The sequence below is a fragment of the Rattus rattus genome, chromosome 6 (assembly GCF_011064425.1).
Source record: "Rattus rattus isolate New Zealand chromosome 6, Rrattus_CSIRO_v1, whole genome shotgun sequence".
NCBI classification, from domain to species: Eukaryota; Metazoa; Chordata; class Mammalia; order Rodentia; family Muridae; genus Rattus; species Rattus rattus.
This window is the reverse complement of record NC_046159.1, coordinates 39,784,272-39,800,696: the sequence shown is the minus strand read 5'-3', so window position 1 is coordinate 39,800,696 and position 16,425 is coordinate 39,784,272. Positions and strand designations below refer to the sequence as shown.

The window sequence follows — 16,425 nt, the reverse complement described above, 5'->3', positions numbered from 1 at the left end:
GTACTCGACACTGAGCCTGATGACGTGAGTTTGATCCTCAGAACCCAAATGGGCAGGGAGATAATGCACTCTTGCAAGTTGTGCTCTGATCTCCACAGATGCATGTGTGCATGCACACACAATGTAAAAAAAAGATGCACATATTTTAGCTTCTGTATGTGGGTATTTGATATTAAGGAGAGTGACATAGTACTCTTATTTTGCATATTCTTAGACAAATTAATTGGCCTAGCTTTGTCTCATTTTATTATACTTCCCAAGTAACCTTGTATAAGGCTATTATTGTACAAAATGAATTATGTCCAACAAGAGACTAATATGGCCTATCCGTATGAACCAGGCCACATTCTTGATATCAGGGATATCATTCTTCTTTTTCTTTTGTCTTTTTCCCAGGGAAACAATTTGAGGCTCTCATTGCTCCCCTAGTTTGGAGTGGGATGGAGGCTCATTTGATTTATCCTTAGTGTTAGGGTCTTTCAGGCCTTGAGGTTAGGCTATCAATCTCAGGCAACCACATAGTCCTGTACTAGAGTTTAGGTCCCAGGTGTGTTAAAAATATGATTTGGAGGCTGAAGGGATGGCTGATCAAGTAATAACACTGTTGCAGAGGACCCAGGTTCCAGTCCCAGCCCCCATGTCAGGGAGTTTCAGCTGCACATACACATACAGACACGGACATATATGCTCACACACATTTTTTTTTAAACTTGCGGATGGAAAGATGGCTCATTGGTTAAGAGCACTCCCTGTTCTTGAAAAGGACCTGGGTTCAGTTCCCCAGAAGCCCTATCAGGTGGCTCACAATCATCTGTATCTCCAGTTTCAGGGAAATTTATCACCATCTTTCGGTCTCCCTGGGAAGTGTACAGATAGCACACAGATATACATGCCTGCAAAACATCCACACATATAAAAAAATAAGTCTTTAAAACATTAAAATGTAATATATATACATATATAAAATTTCACCAATTTTAATTCTTTCTATACTTTCATTTTTTTATTTAGGATTTACATCCTGATCTGCAGCCTCCTCTCAGACCAACCCACCCACCCCATACCCCTCCCCCATTCCCTCCTCCTCTTCTTTTCAGAGTCACAGCAGGACTAAATGCATCCTCTTCCACTGAGGCTAGTCAAAGCAGCCCTGCTAGGGGAAGGGGATCCGAGGCAGTCAAGAGAGTCAGAGGTAGCCCTGATCCAATTGTTAGGGGACCTGACTTGAGCCAACTGCGCACCGAAAAAAGAAGGAAGACCCAAGGGAGAATGCTTGAATGTCACTCAGAAGGGGAAATAAAATAGACATCAGAGATGGATGGAGGGAGGGAACTGGGTGGGAGAAGAGGGGGTGGGGCGGGGTTCAATTGTGGGGAGATCAGTGGTGGGGATGAGAGGGTTGGGAGAGAAAACATAAATCAAGGGGCCATCTCTGGGGCAAGCCAGAGACCTATACTTACATTTTTAAAATAAATTATTCATGTGATTTTGGACTCCAGAAGGTTATTTGAGGTAATGGTTAGGAAGGACTTCTGAGGATTTTCGTCTTCTAGGGAATAGTCTGAAAAACACAAATACAATAAAATTCTCTTTTTAGTACATGATAATAAAAAAATAAGGTATTTGGTATTATATACCAGAGGGGCTAGGTTTTAAGATTAGGCTATCTGAATTCCAATCCCAACCCCTGTAACTTAGCAGTTGGACAACTGAGGTATATAAATATTATATGAATCTATCTTTGTTATTTTTATTAATCTTTATATTTGTGAAATATTCAAAACTATACATTATTAAATTACTAATTAATAACAATTTTTACCCCAATTACTTTCCAATGTAAATAAAGTAAAAGCTCACACTTTGCATTTCAAGAAGTCTCCAAGATATCTGCATATACTTAGACTAAGTGCCAAGCTGAGCAGCAGTACTTAAATTATTCACGAGACCAGTACATTAGTTACTTTTTTATTGTTGAGGCAATACACCACAATCCAAGGCAATTTATGAAAGAAACAGCTTATTTTGGCTTATAGTTCCAGATGGATAAGATTCTATCATGGTGGGATAGTATAGAAACAAGTAGCAGACAGCAGAAATAGAAAGTGAGGGGATTACATATTCAACTGCAAGTAGGAAGGAAAGAGAGATAACTGGAAGTGAAACTATGCTACAAACTTTCAAACCCATTCCAATATTTTCCTTCCTTCAGCAGTGCTACACCTCCCTGTAACTGCCCAAAACACTACTACCAACTGGGGACCAAGTTTTCAAATACCTGAGTCTGAGGAGGACATTTGTCATTCAAACCCCCACACCTGGCTCATAAGAAGGATCAATTACTTTTGAGTTATTTCCACACCGCCAAGTATATTCATAGATTTTGATCTGTGTATACTAAGCCCAATATTTATTTGAGGCCATTTGCTCAGCGGCTGCTGTTGCTTGGATAAGAATGTCCCCCATAGGCTCATATATTTGAATGCTTAGTCATCAGGGAGAACTACTTGTGAAGAATTGGGAAGTGTGGCCTTCTGGGAGTACATGTGGTCTTGTTGGAGGAAATGTGTCACTGGGGGTAGGCTTGAGGCCAAGCGAGGCCCAATTTCCCTCTCTTCCTGTTGCCTGAAGATCCAGATATGGAACTGTCAGCTATTTTTTCAGCATCAGTTCTACCCACCATGATGATAACTGACTAAATCTTTGAAACTGTAAGCCAGTCCCAACTAAATGCTTTCCTTTATAAGAGTTGCCTTGGTCATGGTGTCTCTTCACAGCAGTAAAAGAGTAACTAAGACAGTGACCAACAAATATATCATGAATCTCATTTTAAATATGTGGTAACCAAAGACAAATAGAATATAGAATATAAAAATTATGTGAAACTATAAGCAATCCATAGGTATATAACATTTAAGTTTTCACTTAGCATACAAATATGTGCAACATGAAGTATGCTATTTATAAAAAACAAAATATTTTAAAAAGAAACAGAACACGTCTGTGAGATGTATTTTCTTCAGATTATCTGCCCAATGGCACATTTTAAAAATAGGAAGGAGTGTTCAAAATGAAGCAGTTTCTGTCTGCCATTTAAAAATAAACACTATTATCTGTTGGTTTATCTAGTCTATGTGTTCAAAGACAATAAAACTGAAGTTCAAGCACACTATATGTAACCTACTTCCTCCATAGTCTGCTTGCTCATATACTGTCATACCACACTGACTCCGCATGCTTGGGTTTTTGTGTGCCTGCCCATTTCTCTGTGTGTGCACAGATAAACCTGAGATGGAACATGAAGTACAATAGGGATGTGTGAGGAGGGACATGGGCATTCCACATAAAGGACCCCAGTCTTCTGTGGCTTTGCTCTTTTAGGAATATGAAGATGAGGTCAGCCTAACTTTTGGTCTCTGACAGTGTAGGCGTGGAACCATGTCTTCCGAGTATGCCACTGAGTATAGTGGGAGCACATACATGCTAGGCAAAAGGAATGGGTGAAGCATCACTGCTCTATCCCACGTGTTTTATGAACTCATGCTTTCTGTGTAAGGATACATGTGGTCTGTGGTTGGTGAGAAAAAGAGTTCTGGTTGTAAGCAGGTGCCTTAAACGGTTTTGCAGAGGTTGGGGAATGTTTACATGTTTTTTTTTCCCACTCTGAAGTCTAAAGTCTTCTCTTGTGCCCACTGAAGTGATCATAGGTAGTGTAAAGACAGATTGTTGATCATTTCTTGACTTTTTGCTAAGTTTAAGTAGAGAAGTTCAGGAAGCAACCTAGAGGAAATAAAAAATTTAAGTGGAGTGTCTTAGAAATGAACAATGGGGGATTGGGGATTTAGCTCAGTGGTAAAGCACTTGCCTAGCAAGCGCGAGGCCCTGGGTTCGGTCCCCAGCTCCGAAAAAAAAAAAAAAAAGAAATGGACAATGAGGGAGGTTTTTACATTAGTTCAGCTTTGATATAACTAAGATATCTTAAGAAATCTTACCCATCAAATATTCTTTTGATGAATGAAATATGATTGTGCCTTGATCCTAAGACAGAATGGGAGCTCAGGTGTACAGCAGGTATGTACATATACACAAGAAATGGTACATAAAAGGGCTACTGCTTGTAACATCTGCAGAGCACATCCATGTTAATCCTCCTGTAGATGCATTTAGAAGACTAGATAATATGTGGTTATTACATAATCTGTGGGGCACAAAAACACATTCCAATAATTTTTTTTTAAAGAAACTGAGGTCACTTTTCTTGTTTTCTTGGAGTTTTCTCATAAGAACTCAGAATTCTCCTTGTATGATTTTGTTCTTGTACTGTGCTTTGAAAACAGTTCATAACTGAAGGAATTCAGGGCAGGAAGGAACTCAAGAACTGAAGAACTGGCTCGCCTTTTGAATTGTACTCTGGATCACGATTAGTTAGGCTTCTTACACAATCCAGCCCTACTTGCCTAGGGATGATGTTGCCAACTGTGGGTTGGCCCCTCTCACAGCAGTCATTGGTCAAGATAATTCCTCATAGTCATGGCCAGAGCCAAATCTGATCCACTCAACTCTACAGCTGAGACCCCATCAGAAGCCTGTAGGCTGTTTCAGCTGATAGCTGAAGCTACCTAGGACTCCTTATCACTTGTCAGCCTGACATAGAAACACAACACTTAAAGCCACAACCTATTAATTCTTGTCTCCAAGATCTCACATTTAAGATTAAAATATAAAACACCATCCAACTTTTAGATTTGAATTTTATGCTAAAGCTTTTGACTTGCATGTATGTCTGTGTGCCTCATGCATACATGAGTGTGATGGTTGTGAACTACTATGTGGGTGTTGGGAAGTGATCCCAGGTCCTCTGCAAGAACAAGTGTTCTTAACACCTAAGCCATCTCTCTAGTCCCCAACAGCCTAAATTTTATGTTCCACAATCTAAAAATTTTAATACTTTAAAAGTTCAAAGTCTATTTAAATATCCAGTGTCTTAAGTGTGGAATACTGTAAAATAAAAACAATATGCTACAGAATTTATTATTCCAAGATGGGAAAAAAAACAATGTGCAGTTACAATGAGATCAAGGCAACTCCCAAAATTCAGTAGTGTCAATCAAATCCTTTACTTCAATATCTCATATCTGGAAATTACTCATGGTCATATGGGCTCCAAATCACTCGTGCTCTGCCATCTGCAGCACATTTAACTTGTCTCAAACATAAGCTCAGGTTGCTTCCCACTGTCCTGGTGAGCAATCCATGCTCCTAGCATCTCCAATATACTGGACTTTCTTTACTGATGCTTCACTTCACCAGTGACACTCAGGGTGTCTCTACAGGGATTCCAACTCTGCCACAAAGTGCCAAGCCTCTGCTACACTCTGTGACTTCTTCATGCCTTCAAAACCAATTCCATGTGGAAGACTTTATTTGCCGAGTTCTTTCTGTTGGCTTGTTATATACCCTTGTCTCCCTAATGCTGACCCTGAGAAAAATATTGCTCAGATTTCACCTTAATGATTGTAACCTCTTATTAACTACAGCTAATTCTGACTCAAATGGCCCAGAAAAGAGTCTTCACTTCCTTTTGAAGGTTTTCAAACCAGGCTTGCCCAATAAGAGTGTTAAGAGAAATGCAGATTGTCTACTTACCAACTTTTCTAGTTCAAAGTTCTGAAACTTTCCACAGTCTTCCCCATTAAACAACATGGCCATGTCCATTATAGCAACACTACACTCCCAGTAACAACTTCTGGTCTAGTTTCATTCTGTTGCTGGGATAAACCACTCACACAAAAGCAACCTACAGAAAGGAAGTTTAAGTTCACAGGTACAAGTCTATTAACAAAGGATGTCAGGACAGCAACTCAAGCAAAAAATGCGGCAGCAACTATGGAGGAACACCATTCACATTCTGGCACTCTGGCTTAGTCCTTGACTCATATTCAGGTAGACTTTTTGTACATCCCAAGAACACTTGTGTAGGGATAGTGCCACCCACTGTGAGGTGAGCCTCCCCAGATCATCAATCAAGGCAATCGCTCACCAACATGGCCACAGGCCAATCTGATCTGATCAATCCCTCACCTGCGACTTCAGTGACTCAGGTTGTGTCAACCTGATAGCTGAAATTAATCAGGACAAGTAACTATTTGCTTTCACTAAATTTCATATTTCAAACTTAACATGCTTTCATACTATCACATTCTTTCTTTGTCATCCACACACACATACAAGCCTGGGTGATCCAGAGTGAGAAGCTCATAGATTCTCAGAAGAAGCCAATATCAATGAGCTCATTGACATTTAATAATTCTCCCTCAACCGTGGGTCTTCAGAAAGAGATAATCTGAGGAGTGGGCTACAGCTGGAGTACTCAGGTACTGACCCTTGACCTCGGGGTGCTACCTCATCCCTCAGGCGTGATGGCTACGGGCGCAGATGTATGAGACATTCTAGAACTCGGGGGTCCAGAGGGAGATGCCCCTTCTGGGACCATCAGCAAAAAGGATATTATCAACCCGGACAAGAAAAAGTCCAAGAAGTCCTCAGAGACACTGACATTCAAGAGGCCGGAGGGCATGCATCGGGAGGTCTATGCACTACTTCCCAGTGACACCGGTCAGGGGTACCGGACAGTGAAGTTGGGATCCAAGAAGGTTCGACCTTGGAAGTGGATGCCATTTACCAACCCAGCTCGAAAGGATGATGCTATGTTTTTCCATTGGCGCCGAGCAGCGGAGGAGGGCAAGGACTACCCATTCGCCAGGTTCAATAAGACAGTGAAGGTGCCAGTGTACTCAGAGCAGGAGGACCAGCTCTACCTTCATGATGGTGCATGGACTAAGGCAGAGACTGACCATCTCTTTGACCTCAGCCGCCGATTTGATCTGCGCTTCGTAGTTATTCACGATCGGTATGACCACCAGCAGTACAAGAGGCGTTCTGTGGAGGACCTGAAAGAGAGGTACTACCACATTTGTACCAAGCTTGCCAACGAGGGCTGTGCCAGGTACAGATCTCAAAATACCAGTATTTGATGCCGGGCATGAGAGACGGCGGAAGGGAACAGCTGGAGCGATTTACAACCGAACCCCAGAGCAGGTGGCAGAGGAGGAGTACCTGCTCCAGGAGCTTCGNAAGATTGAGGCCCGGAAAAACGTGCTGGAGAAGCGCAGCCAAGACCTGCAGAAGCTGATTACCGCAGCAGACACCACTGCAGAGCAGCGGCGCACAGAACGCAAGGCTCCCAAGAAGAAGCTACCCCAGAAGAAGGAGGCCGAGAAGCCGGCTGTTCCTGAGACTGCAGACATCAAGTTTCCAGATTTTAAGTCAGCAGGGGTGACATTACGGAGGCAGCGGGTGAAGCTGCCCAGCTCTGTGGGTCAAAAGAAGATCAAGGCACTGGAACAGACGCTGCTGGAACTTGGTGTGGAGCTGAGGCCCCTACCCCCACAGAGGAGCTGGTGCATATGTTCAATGAGTTGCGGAGTGACCTGAGGTGTTACTCCACGAGCCCAAGCAGGCCTGTGCTAATCTGAAGATGAGCTACAGATGCTTCGGCACAAGCGTGAGGCCCTGGCTCGGGCAGGAGTGCTGGGGGGCCCTGCCATACCAAGCAGTGGGACCAACCCCGGCTTCTGCTGAGCCAACAGTGTCTGAATCTGGACACCATCATTGATGTCGTGGGTGCACCGCTCACACCCAATTCGCGGAAACCACGGGAATCAGCCTCCAGCTCCTCTTCTGTGAGGAAAGCCAAGAAACCATAAGGGGCCATCAGAGTAGGTGGTATGGTGTAAATAGAGCTGTTAAGTTGGAAAAAAAAATTCTCCCTCAGCTCTGAACGTACACAGAAGTGATAAAATGTGGTTTTTCATATGTGTACATACTTACCTATGTGTGAATGTGCTTATTTCACTGAAGGATTCACCAGTAATAAGTGCAAATATTCAGATAATTTTTTCCATTCCAAATATTGCCTAGATGTTGTCAAGTATGCTCTGATAGGGGAAGAATCAGTAATATGTGATGCCATTCCTTACTATGACAAAGTGCTTTTTATTGCACATACTAGAGGAACTGAACAGTTTTTCTTTGTTAAGACCCATATTAGCCAATCCAATATATTTACATTTCATGTCCAAGTACTAACTTCCATACTCTTACCATAAATTAAATATGGTCTGTAGACCATTCCAGTGCTAGAATGGGTATGTATAGGATTGGCCCACTTTCATTCTTTCTCATATGCATATCATTTTTTCTGGCACCATTTATCAATAAGACTACATTTAGCAGCTATGAAAACTTTGTAAAAAACCATTTGACCTCATATGTGCAGGTTTTCGTCCTGGTCCAAACTATTTGTCTACTCCATTTGTCTATGAGTCTGTCTTTATGGTTGTTTCACTTAGTGCAACTTTGTAATAAGTTTGACATTATGACGTGAAAGTCATAGAAGTCTATTTTTATTTTCAAACTTATCACCCTATTTAGAGGTCCTTTGAGACTTCATGTGAATTTTTAGTACCTTATTTGTACAAAATCATCCATGATATTTTTGTAGCAATTGAATTTATTTACTAGATTGCTTTTGGTAGCACTGTCATTTTCACAATACAGAATCTTACAGGTCATGAATATGAGATGTCTCCATTTATATCTCACTGAATTTCCTTCAGTCCTGTTCTGGAATTAGTAATGTACAAGTTTCCTGCTTTGTTAGTTACATTAATCCTCAAATATTTTATTTTTAATTTTTTTATTTTTTTTTCTTTTCTATTTTTCAGAGCTGGGGACCGAACCCAGGACCTTGTGCTTGCTAGGCAAGCGCTCTACCACTGAGCTAAATCCCCAACCCCTAAATATTTTATTTTTCTAATATTATTATAAATTGAACTGTGGAATTTTTAAATTTACTTTTTTGATTTTTTATTGTTAGTGCATGGAAATGCAACTATTTGATGGTATATTTGAACTTCACCGAATTCTGTAGTATTTTGTGTAATATTTAGGAGATTTCATATATATTATGTCATTTATACATTTACTTTTTCCTTCCAATATTGAAGCTTTGAATTTCATTTTTTTCCTGATTATTTTTCTCATTTTCAAAATTTTGCTTTATTATATTTTCCCTTTTTATTAAAAATAGATTCTTTTCTCAAACAATATATCTTGGTCAATATATGTGGTCAAAAGTTTCTGTCCGTCTACTTCTCCCAGTTCTTCCTCACATTCCCTCCCATCCCATCTGGATCCCCTCCCCTTGTATCTCTCATTAGAAAAGAATAGGCATCTAAGAGATAACAACAAAACAAAATAAAGTATAATATAAAACAAAACCCATCCCACTGAAGGTAGGAAAGGAAACCCAAGAGAAGGAAAAGAGGACCTGGTGCTAATCCTGTGCTTGCTGCTTCAGTCTCTGTGAGCTCATATGAGCTTTTCTTGGTTGATTTAGGTGAACTTGTTTTCTTTGTATCCTCCATCCCCTGGCTTTTATATTCTTTATGCCCCATTTTCTGTGGGTTTCCCTGAGCCCTGTGGGGAAGGGATTTGATGGAGACACCCCACTTAAGGCTGAATAATAACCTTTTTTTTTAAAAAATCACTCCCCACCCATGGATGGATCCCTCCCAAACCCATGACTTACCTATTCTCAGCTAGTCTAGAAGCTAATAAATGCCAGCAATACCTTTTCTGCTTCAATGCCAGGGTTATAGGCATGCATTGGATGCCTATGTTGTCACATGAATGCTGTGATCCAAGCTTCAGTCTTCACAACTGCTCAGCAAAGGCTCTTAACATGACTCATCTATCTAGTCCATGGATAATCTTTTTTTTTTATTAACTTGAGTATTTCTTATTTACATTTTGAATGTTATTCCCTTTCCGGTTTCGGGCAAAGATCCCTAATCCCTCCTCCCTTCTTTATGGGTGTTCCCTCCCACCCTCCCCATTGCCGCCCTTCCCCCAACAATCACGTTCACTGGGGGTTCAGTCTTAGCAGGACCAAGGGCTTCCCCTTACACTGGTGCTCTTACTAGGATATTCATTGCTACCTATGAGGTCAGAGTCCAGGGTCAGTCCATGTATAGTCTTTAGGTAGTGGCTTAGTCCCTGGAAGCTCTGGTTGCTTGGCATTGTTGTTCATAAGAGGTCTCAAGCCCCCTTCAAGCTCTTCCAGTTCTTTCTCTGATTCCTTCAATGGGGTCCTGTTCTCAGTTCAGTGGTTTGCTGCTGGCATTCGCCTATGTATTTGCTGTATTCTGGCTGTGTCTCTCAGGAGAGATCTACATCCGGCTCCTGTCCTGCACTTCTTTTGCTTCATCCATCTTGTCTAATTGGGTGGCTGTATATGTATGGGCCACATGTGGGGCAGGCTCTGAATGGGTGTTCCTTCTGTCTCTGTTTCAATCTTTACCTCTCTATTCCCTGCCAAGGGTATTCTTGTTCACCCTTTTAAAGAAGGAGTGAAGTATTCACATTTTGATCATCCATCTTGAGTTTCATGTGTTCTATGCATCTAGGGTAATTCAAGCATTTGGGCTAATAGCCACTTATCAATGAGTGCATACCATGTGTGTTTTTCTGTGATTGGGTTACCTCACTCAGGATGATATTTTCCAGTTCCAACCATTTGTCTATGAATTTCATAAAGGCATTGTTTTTGATAGCTGAATAATATTCCATCATGTAGATGTACCACATTTTTTGTATCCATTCCTCTGTTGAAGAGCATCTGGGCTCTTTCCAGCTTCTGGCTATTATAAATAAGGATGCTATGAACATAGTGGAGCATGTGTCTTTGTTATATGTTGGGGCATCTTGTGGGTATATGCCCAAGAGAGGTATAGCTGGATCCTCAGGTAGTTCAATGTCCAATTTTCTGAGGAACCTCCAGACTGATTTCCAGAATGGTTTTACCAGTCTGCAATCCCACCAACAATGGAGGAGTGTTCCTCTTTCTCCACATCATGGATAATCTTTTAATGGCCACATAATTTAATATTATAAAGATTTTAATGCCAATATTTTTAAGGGATACTGATCTGCCATTTTCTTTTCTTATAATTTGTGTTTGTTGTTTTGGTATCTGTTTCACACGGTCTTTAGAAAACAAAGAAATGACATTACCTTCCTTTATGGATACTGTCTCTTACTCTGCAGTCCAGATTAGCTTTGAATACATACTTCTTCTGCCTCAAGCAATTCAAACAATATCTATCCACTAATCCAGTCTTACAGAAAATACTACAAAGAAAAGTCCAACCCAAGAAGGATAACTACATCCAAGAAAACACATGAAATAAGTAATTACATACAAGCACAAACAAGGAAATCACACATAAGCTCACTCCCCTCCACTTCTCTCTCACATACACACCACCACCACCACTACCACCATCACTTCCCTCATCAAAATAACAGGAAATAACAATCACTGGACATTAATATCTCTCAACATCGGTAGACTCAATTACCCAATAAAAAGACACAGGCTAAAAGAATGGGTGTGAAAACTGGATACAAGAAACACAGCTCAGCCATACTGATAGACATTAGCTCAGAGTATAGGGCTGGAAAAAAAAGTTTTCCAAGCAAATGGACCCAAGAAGAAAGCTGGAGTAGGCATCCTAATAGCTAATAAAATAAACTTTCAACTAAAATTAATCAAAAGAGTCAGGGAAAGACACTTCATAGTCATCAAAGGGAAAAAAATCCATCAACATGACTTTCCAATTCTGAACATGTATGCCTGAAATGTATGGCCACCTACATTTGTAAAAGAAACATTGCTATAGCTTAAACCACACATTAAACTCCACACACTAATAGTGGGAAACTTCAACAGCCCACTCTCACCAATTGACAGGACATCCAGATAAAAACTAAACAAAGAAACAATAAAAATAATAGACATTACAAATCAAACGGACCTAACAGACATCTATAGACTATTTCACCCAAAACAGGAAAGAATATACCTTCTTCTCAGCAACTCCTGGATCCTTTTCCAAAACTGACCATATAGTCAGTCACAAAGCATGTCTCAGTAGATACAAGGAAATTGAAATAATGCCTTGTATCTTATCAGGCCACCATGGATTAAAGCTGGTTTTCAACAACGGCAGAAACAACAGAAAGTCTACACATTCATGGAAACTAAACAACTCTCTGTTCAATGATCTTTGGGTCCAGGAAGAAAGAAAGAAATTAAAGACTTCTTGGAATTTAATGAAAATGTTCACACTTCATACCCAAACTTATGGGACACAATGAAAGCAGTGCTAAGAGGAAAGTTCATAGCATATAAAGAAATTAAAATGTTCTTATATCAGCAATTTAAAAGAACGTGAAATTATGACTGCCTCTCATGACTTCATTTGGGGATTACAGTGTTTTGTTGAGGGGAGATCATGATGTCCTATATCTGGATACAGTTTTTTTCTTATCAAAAAATAGTGAAAAACAGTTGTCTAAACATCTTATTTGGCTATAAGTATAATGTCCAGGCAATGTAATGTATTTAACCATTAAAGAACATTACAATAATTTTATTTTTTGGTTATTGTCTTAGTTAGGGTTTTACTGCTGTGAACAGACACCATGCCCAAGGCAAATCTTATAAAAACAACATTTAATTGGGCTGGCTTACAGGTTCAGAGATTCGGTCCAGTATCATCAAGGTTGAAGCATGACAGTGTCCAGGCAGGTATGGTGCAGGCAGAGCTGAGACTTCTACATCTGAAGGCTGCTAGCAGAATATTGGCTTCCAGGCAGCTAGGATGAGGGTCTTAAAGCCCACACCCACAGTGACACACCTACTCCAACAAGGCCACGCCTACTCCAACAGTGCCACACCTTCTAATAATGCCACTCCCTTGGCTGAGCATATAGAAGCCATAACAGTTATACTTTCCTGCTGGTGTTTAATACCACACAGGTGCCCAAAATTAATCTGTCAATGTCACTTTAGGATCTGGTCTTCAGGAGTTACTTAAGTGTAATAGGAACCTCTGTTCTTCTAGCCTTCCTTTAAAAAAATTATTATTTTTTAAATCACAAGTCTCCATGGCTTTCCTGAACAAAAATCAAGTAATTCCTCCCAGTTACAGAACATTCTTTAGAGATGCCTCCAGGTACTACTTGACCTTGAAGGGCAAGAGGGAAAATGTTCTCCATTTTAGTCCCTCTGAGAACATTAGTATAGCATTCACATGTCGATATTGAAGACCCAGAAGGTCAGTTATACCAGTCTGGTACTTTTAACTACTTGAACAAAAACTAAACACTTAAATATGCTTTGATTACACATACATTTTTTGTTTGTTAATCCAGTTCTTGTAATTATTATGAAGGATGGACCAATAACTGTTGATTTAAGCAGAGACTTGTCATCAGACTTTGTGCATATTTTATATAAGTTGCTCAGACATTTGTAAGTTCCTTAAGTTTTCAAGCTTTCTTTTCCATTCTGGAAAAACATCTAGCCATCTTATGAAACATCAAAACATTACCATTGCTTTAATAAGAGAAAGTTGAACCCAAATGACATACATAATAATTAATATTTATAATTAATATATATAATTAATATTTATTATGTGCATACTATTTATTAAACTATGAGGATTAGAAAGTTCCCAGGTAAATGTCATAGAAAACACAAGATTGTCTTTATATAGTACCTAGAGTGATCTACTATAACTGTGTTTTTGCTTTTTTATTTTTTTCTTTAAAATTGGGCAGTGTTTTATTTTCATTTATAATTTAATAAACACTTCTTGATGACTGCACATGGGGTGGTTCAGAAAGATCACAGCAATGGTGTTTTCCTGCCACTGTAGTCTTCCATAGTGAGTGGACTTGTATGATGTCACTGTCAAACCAGCAAGACTGCATTTATGCACCCATCATTTTCAGGATTGTTGGTAACTTGAGCATACTTTCCCCAAATCACCTTGCCTCCTTGTGTCATAAGGCCCAGCTCATTCACATTCACTTCAATGACTGTGCCTTTGGTGATCACACCCAGGGTTGTATATAATGGGGTGGATGGATTCTTTTTCACACCGAGTATAGGCAGGCAAAAGTCAGCCTTAGGGTGTGTGACATGGGTTTTTTTTGAAACATAGACCCATTGGCCTAATGAACCTTTCATACTTAGGTGGTTTTCTTGTAAAACCATCAACAAAGCAGACTTGTGTAACCATTCTCTTCCTTGCCTTCTTTTTTCTTTTTCCTGTTCGAATAACTTTCAATACTTCTGTTTCTCCTTGGGCACGAACTTTGGGTAGAGGGACCTCCCATTTCCCCCCTTTTCTTTCCGTTTCTGCTTAATCATGTTGTAAAGTACTTTTGCTCTCGACTGCCCCTCTCTGTCCAGCAGGTAGGCAGGGACTGCTCCCTGTGGAGTCTTCTTGTCATCCTTCTGCTTGGTGTTTCCTTTTTCATGCATCTTAATGGTCTTTTTCATTTGTATTTTCTCGGCATGGCGCTGTTTATGGTAGAGCTTAGCCTTCAGGCCGATCATTTTTTTGCCTACTTTGAAAGTTCATGGGCCTCCCCACCTTCTTTCTTTCTCTTTTTCTCATGGTAGTCCAAACGATATCCATATCGTTTGCACTGCAATTCAATATATTCATTTTGTGGCATGATGACAGCCATGGAGCAGCTGTCGGCGACCTCCCAGGTTCCAAAAACTTCTTAATTCCTGGGTATCACTAGCCCATGAGCCTCTGCTTTTGCTTTTGCATGAATGTAAGAAACAAAACCAGGGCTTTCTATCACGAGACAAATGAGAGGCACAGTTCTGTACTTTTTGATTGTTTTCTTTTTCACCTTTCTCCTTGTCACAGACTAAGAGTGCTAGACTCACCCAGGAAGGGGGACTTTAAATAATATTTTGAGACAAAACATGCTTGGGTCTGAAGTGGGAAGGCCAAATTCCCCCTTCCAAGCCAGTTTCTCATTGAGATCAAGTTCCACATAAAAATTCAATTAATGCACAAAAGGCATTTTTACAAAATTGCTGTTGAATTCTGTGACCACTGACTGAGCCCCAAACACCCACCATCCTTATAATCTACATAGATTTTTTTGTTCAGATGATCCTTACATCTTCGGCCATGCATTATGAACAATCCTCAACACTTTATAAGTTTATAGGTGAGTGGCAGTGAGTACGTATGAAAAGTAGGACAAAGTCAACAGAAGTATCTTTTATCAATGTCTAACCTGAGACCCTAGCAAGATTTGGGGTGACCAAATGCTTAGAAGCCTGAATCTACAACCAGCTTATGAGTGCCTGGAAATGGAGTCAGATACCTTGAAAAACTTAATAACTTTGTCTTTTCTTCAATGTCGTGCTAACAAGAAAATTCTGTAAAGATCCTGAATTCCTTCAGGCATGAACAGTACTGTGAAAGTGTAAGTCAAATAAACCCTTTCCTCTACAACTGCCCCCCCAAAAGATAGGTAGATCTGAATACCTTCAAGGAAGTATCCCAGGGATTATTAGGGCCATGTGTCCTAACAAAAGAAAATCAGGTTTTTGTTTGAGTGTCTGAGGATTTAATTCTTTCCAGTGTTTGAGAAAGCAGTCAAGTGATGACTTTCTTGGAACAAGTTTGTTCCATCTGCAACAAGATAGAGAAGGGGAGAGGGAATCTTGGTTCAGGCTTGTTCTCTCTCTACTCTGATTCCCTAGCCTACCTGAATGGGCATTCATAGTCTGTCATCAGGGAGCAGCTAGTGTGGTCTGGATTTTTCCTGGGGAGAGGCTAGATTAGGTAATGGGATATCTGAACCTTACCCATGCTCTAGTCCTCTGCCATATCCCACATTCTTCCTTTTGTATTCCAAAACCCTCAAAAACACATATTTAGGAGGAAAGTTAGAGAAGTCTTGGGTCAGAGTTGCCCTTTCCCTACCCTCATTTCCTAGTTCACCTGGATGGCTACGTCTAGTCTGTGAGCAGGGAACAGCTAGTATGGTATAGTCTACTCCTGGAAAGGTTGTAAGTAGTGAGATTTCCATGCCTTACCAGTGGCTCAATCCTTAATGTCCTCCATAAGCTTTGACAGAAACCAGAAGCTCCATTCGCCCACGCTCCAGCTTCACATAATCTAGTGATCAGACAGAACTGGAGACAGAGCCAAATGCAGAAAATATAGCATGTAGGCTCCAGCTCATTATCCCATTGATATGCTTAGGGGAAGCCCAGAACCAAGACTTATCTATCTTATCCTGGAGCCCATATGCAGAAATCAGCAATTAGAATTATAGCTGCAAGAGGGAAGAACCAGGGAACAATTACCATCAGAAATAACTTAGTGTCCAATGTCTGGGATGCATTTGTAATTTTCTGGGACCTAAAGGGCTTGGGAAGTTACAATTCTTTGGCTCTGCTCTCTATACCAC

At 40.4% G+C, this 16,425-nt stretch overlaps 2 pseudogenes; one reads left to right on the top strand and one right to left on the bottom strand.

Moving 5' to 3' along the window:
* The first annotated feature begins 6,324 nt into the window (after positions 1–6,324).
* Positions 6,325–7,766, top strand: LOC116902687 (annotated as a pseudogene).
* Positions 7,767–13,875: 6,109 nt separating this feature from the next.
* Positions 13,876–14,658, bottom strand: LOC116902686 (annotated as a pseudogene).
* Between the last annotated feature and the right edge of the window lie 1,767 nt (positions 14,659–16,425).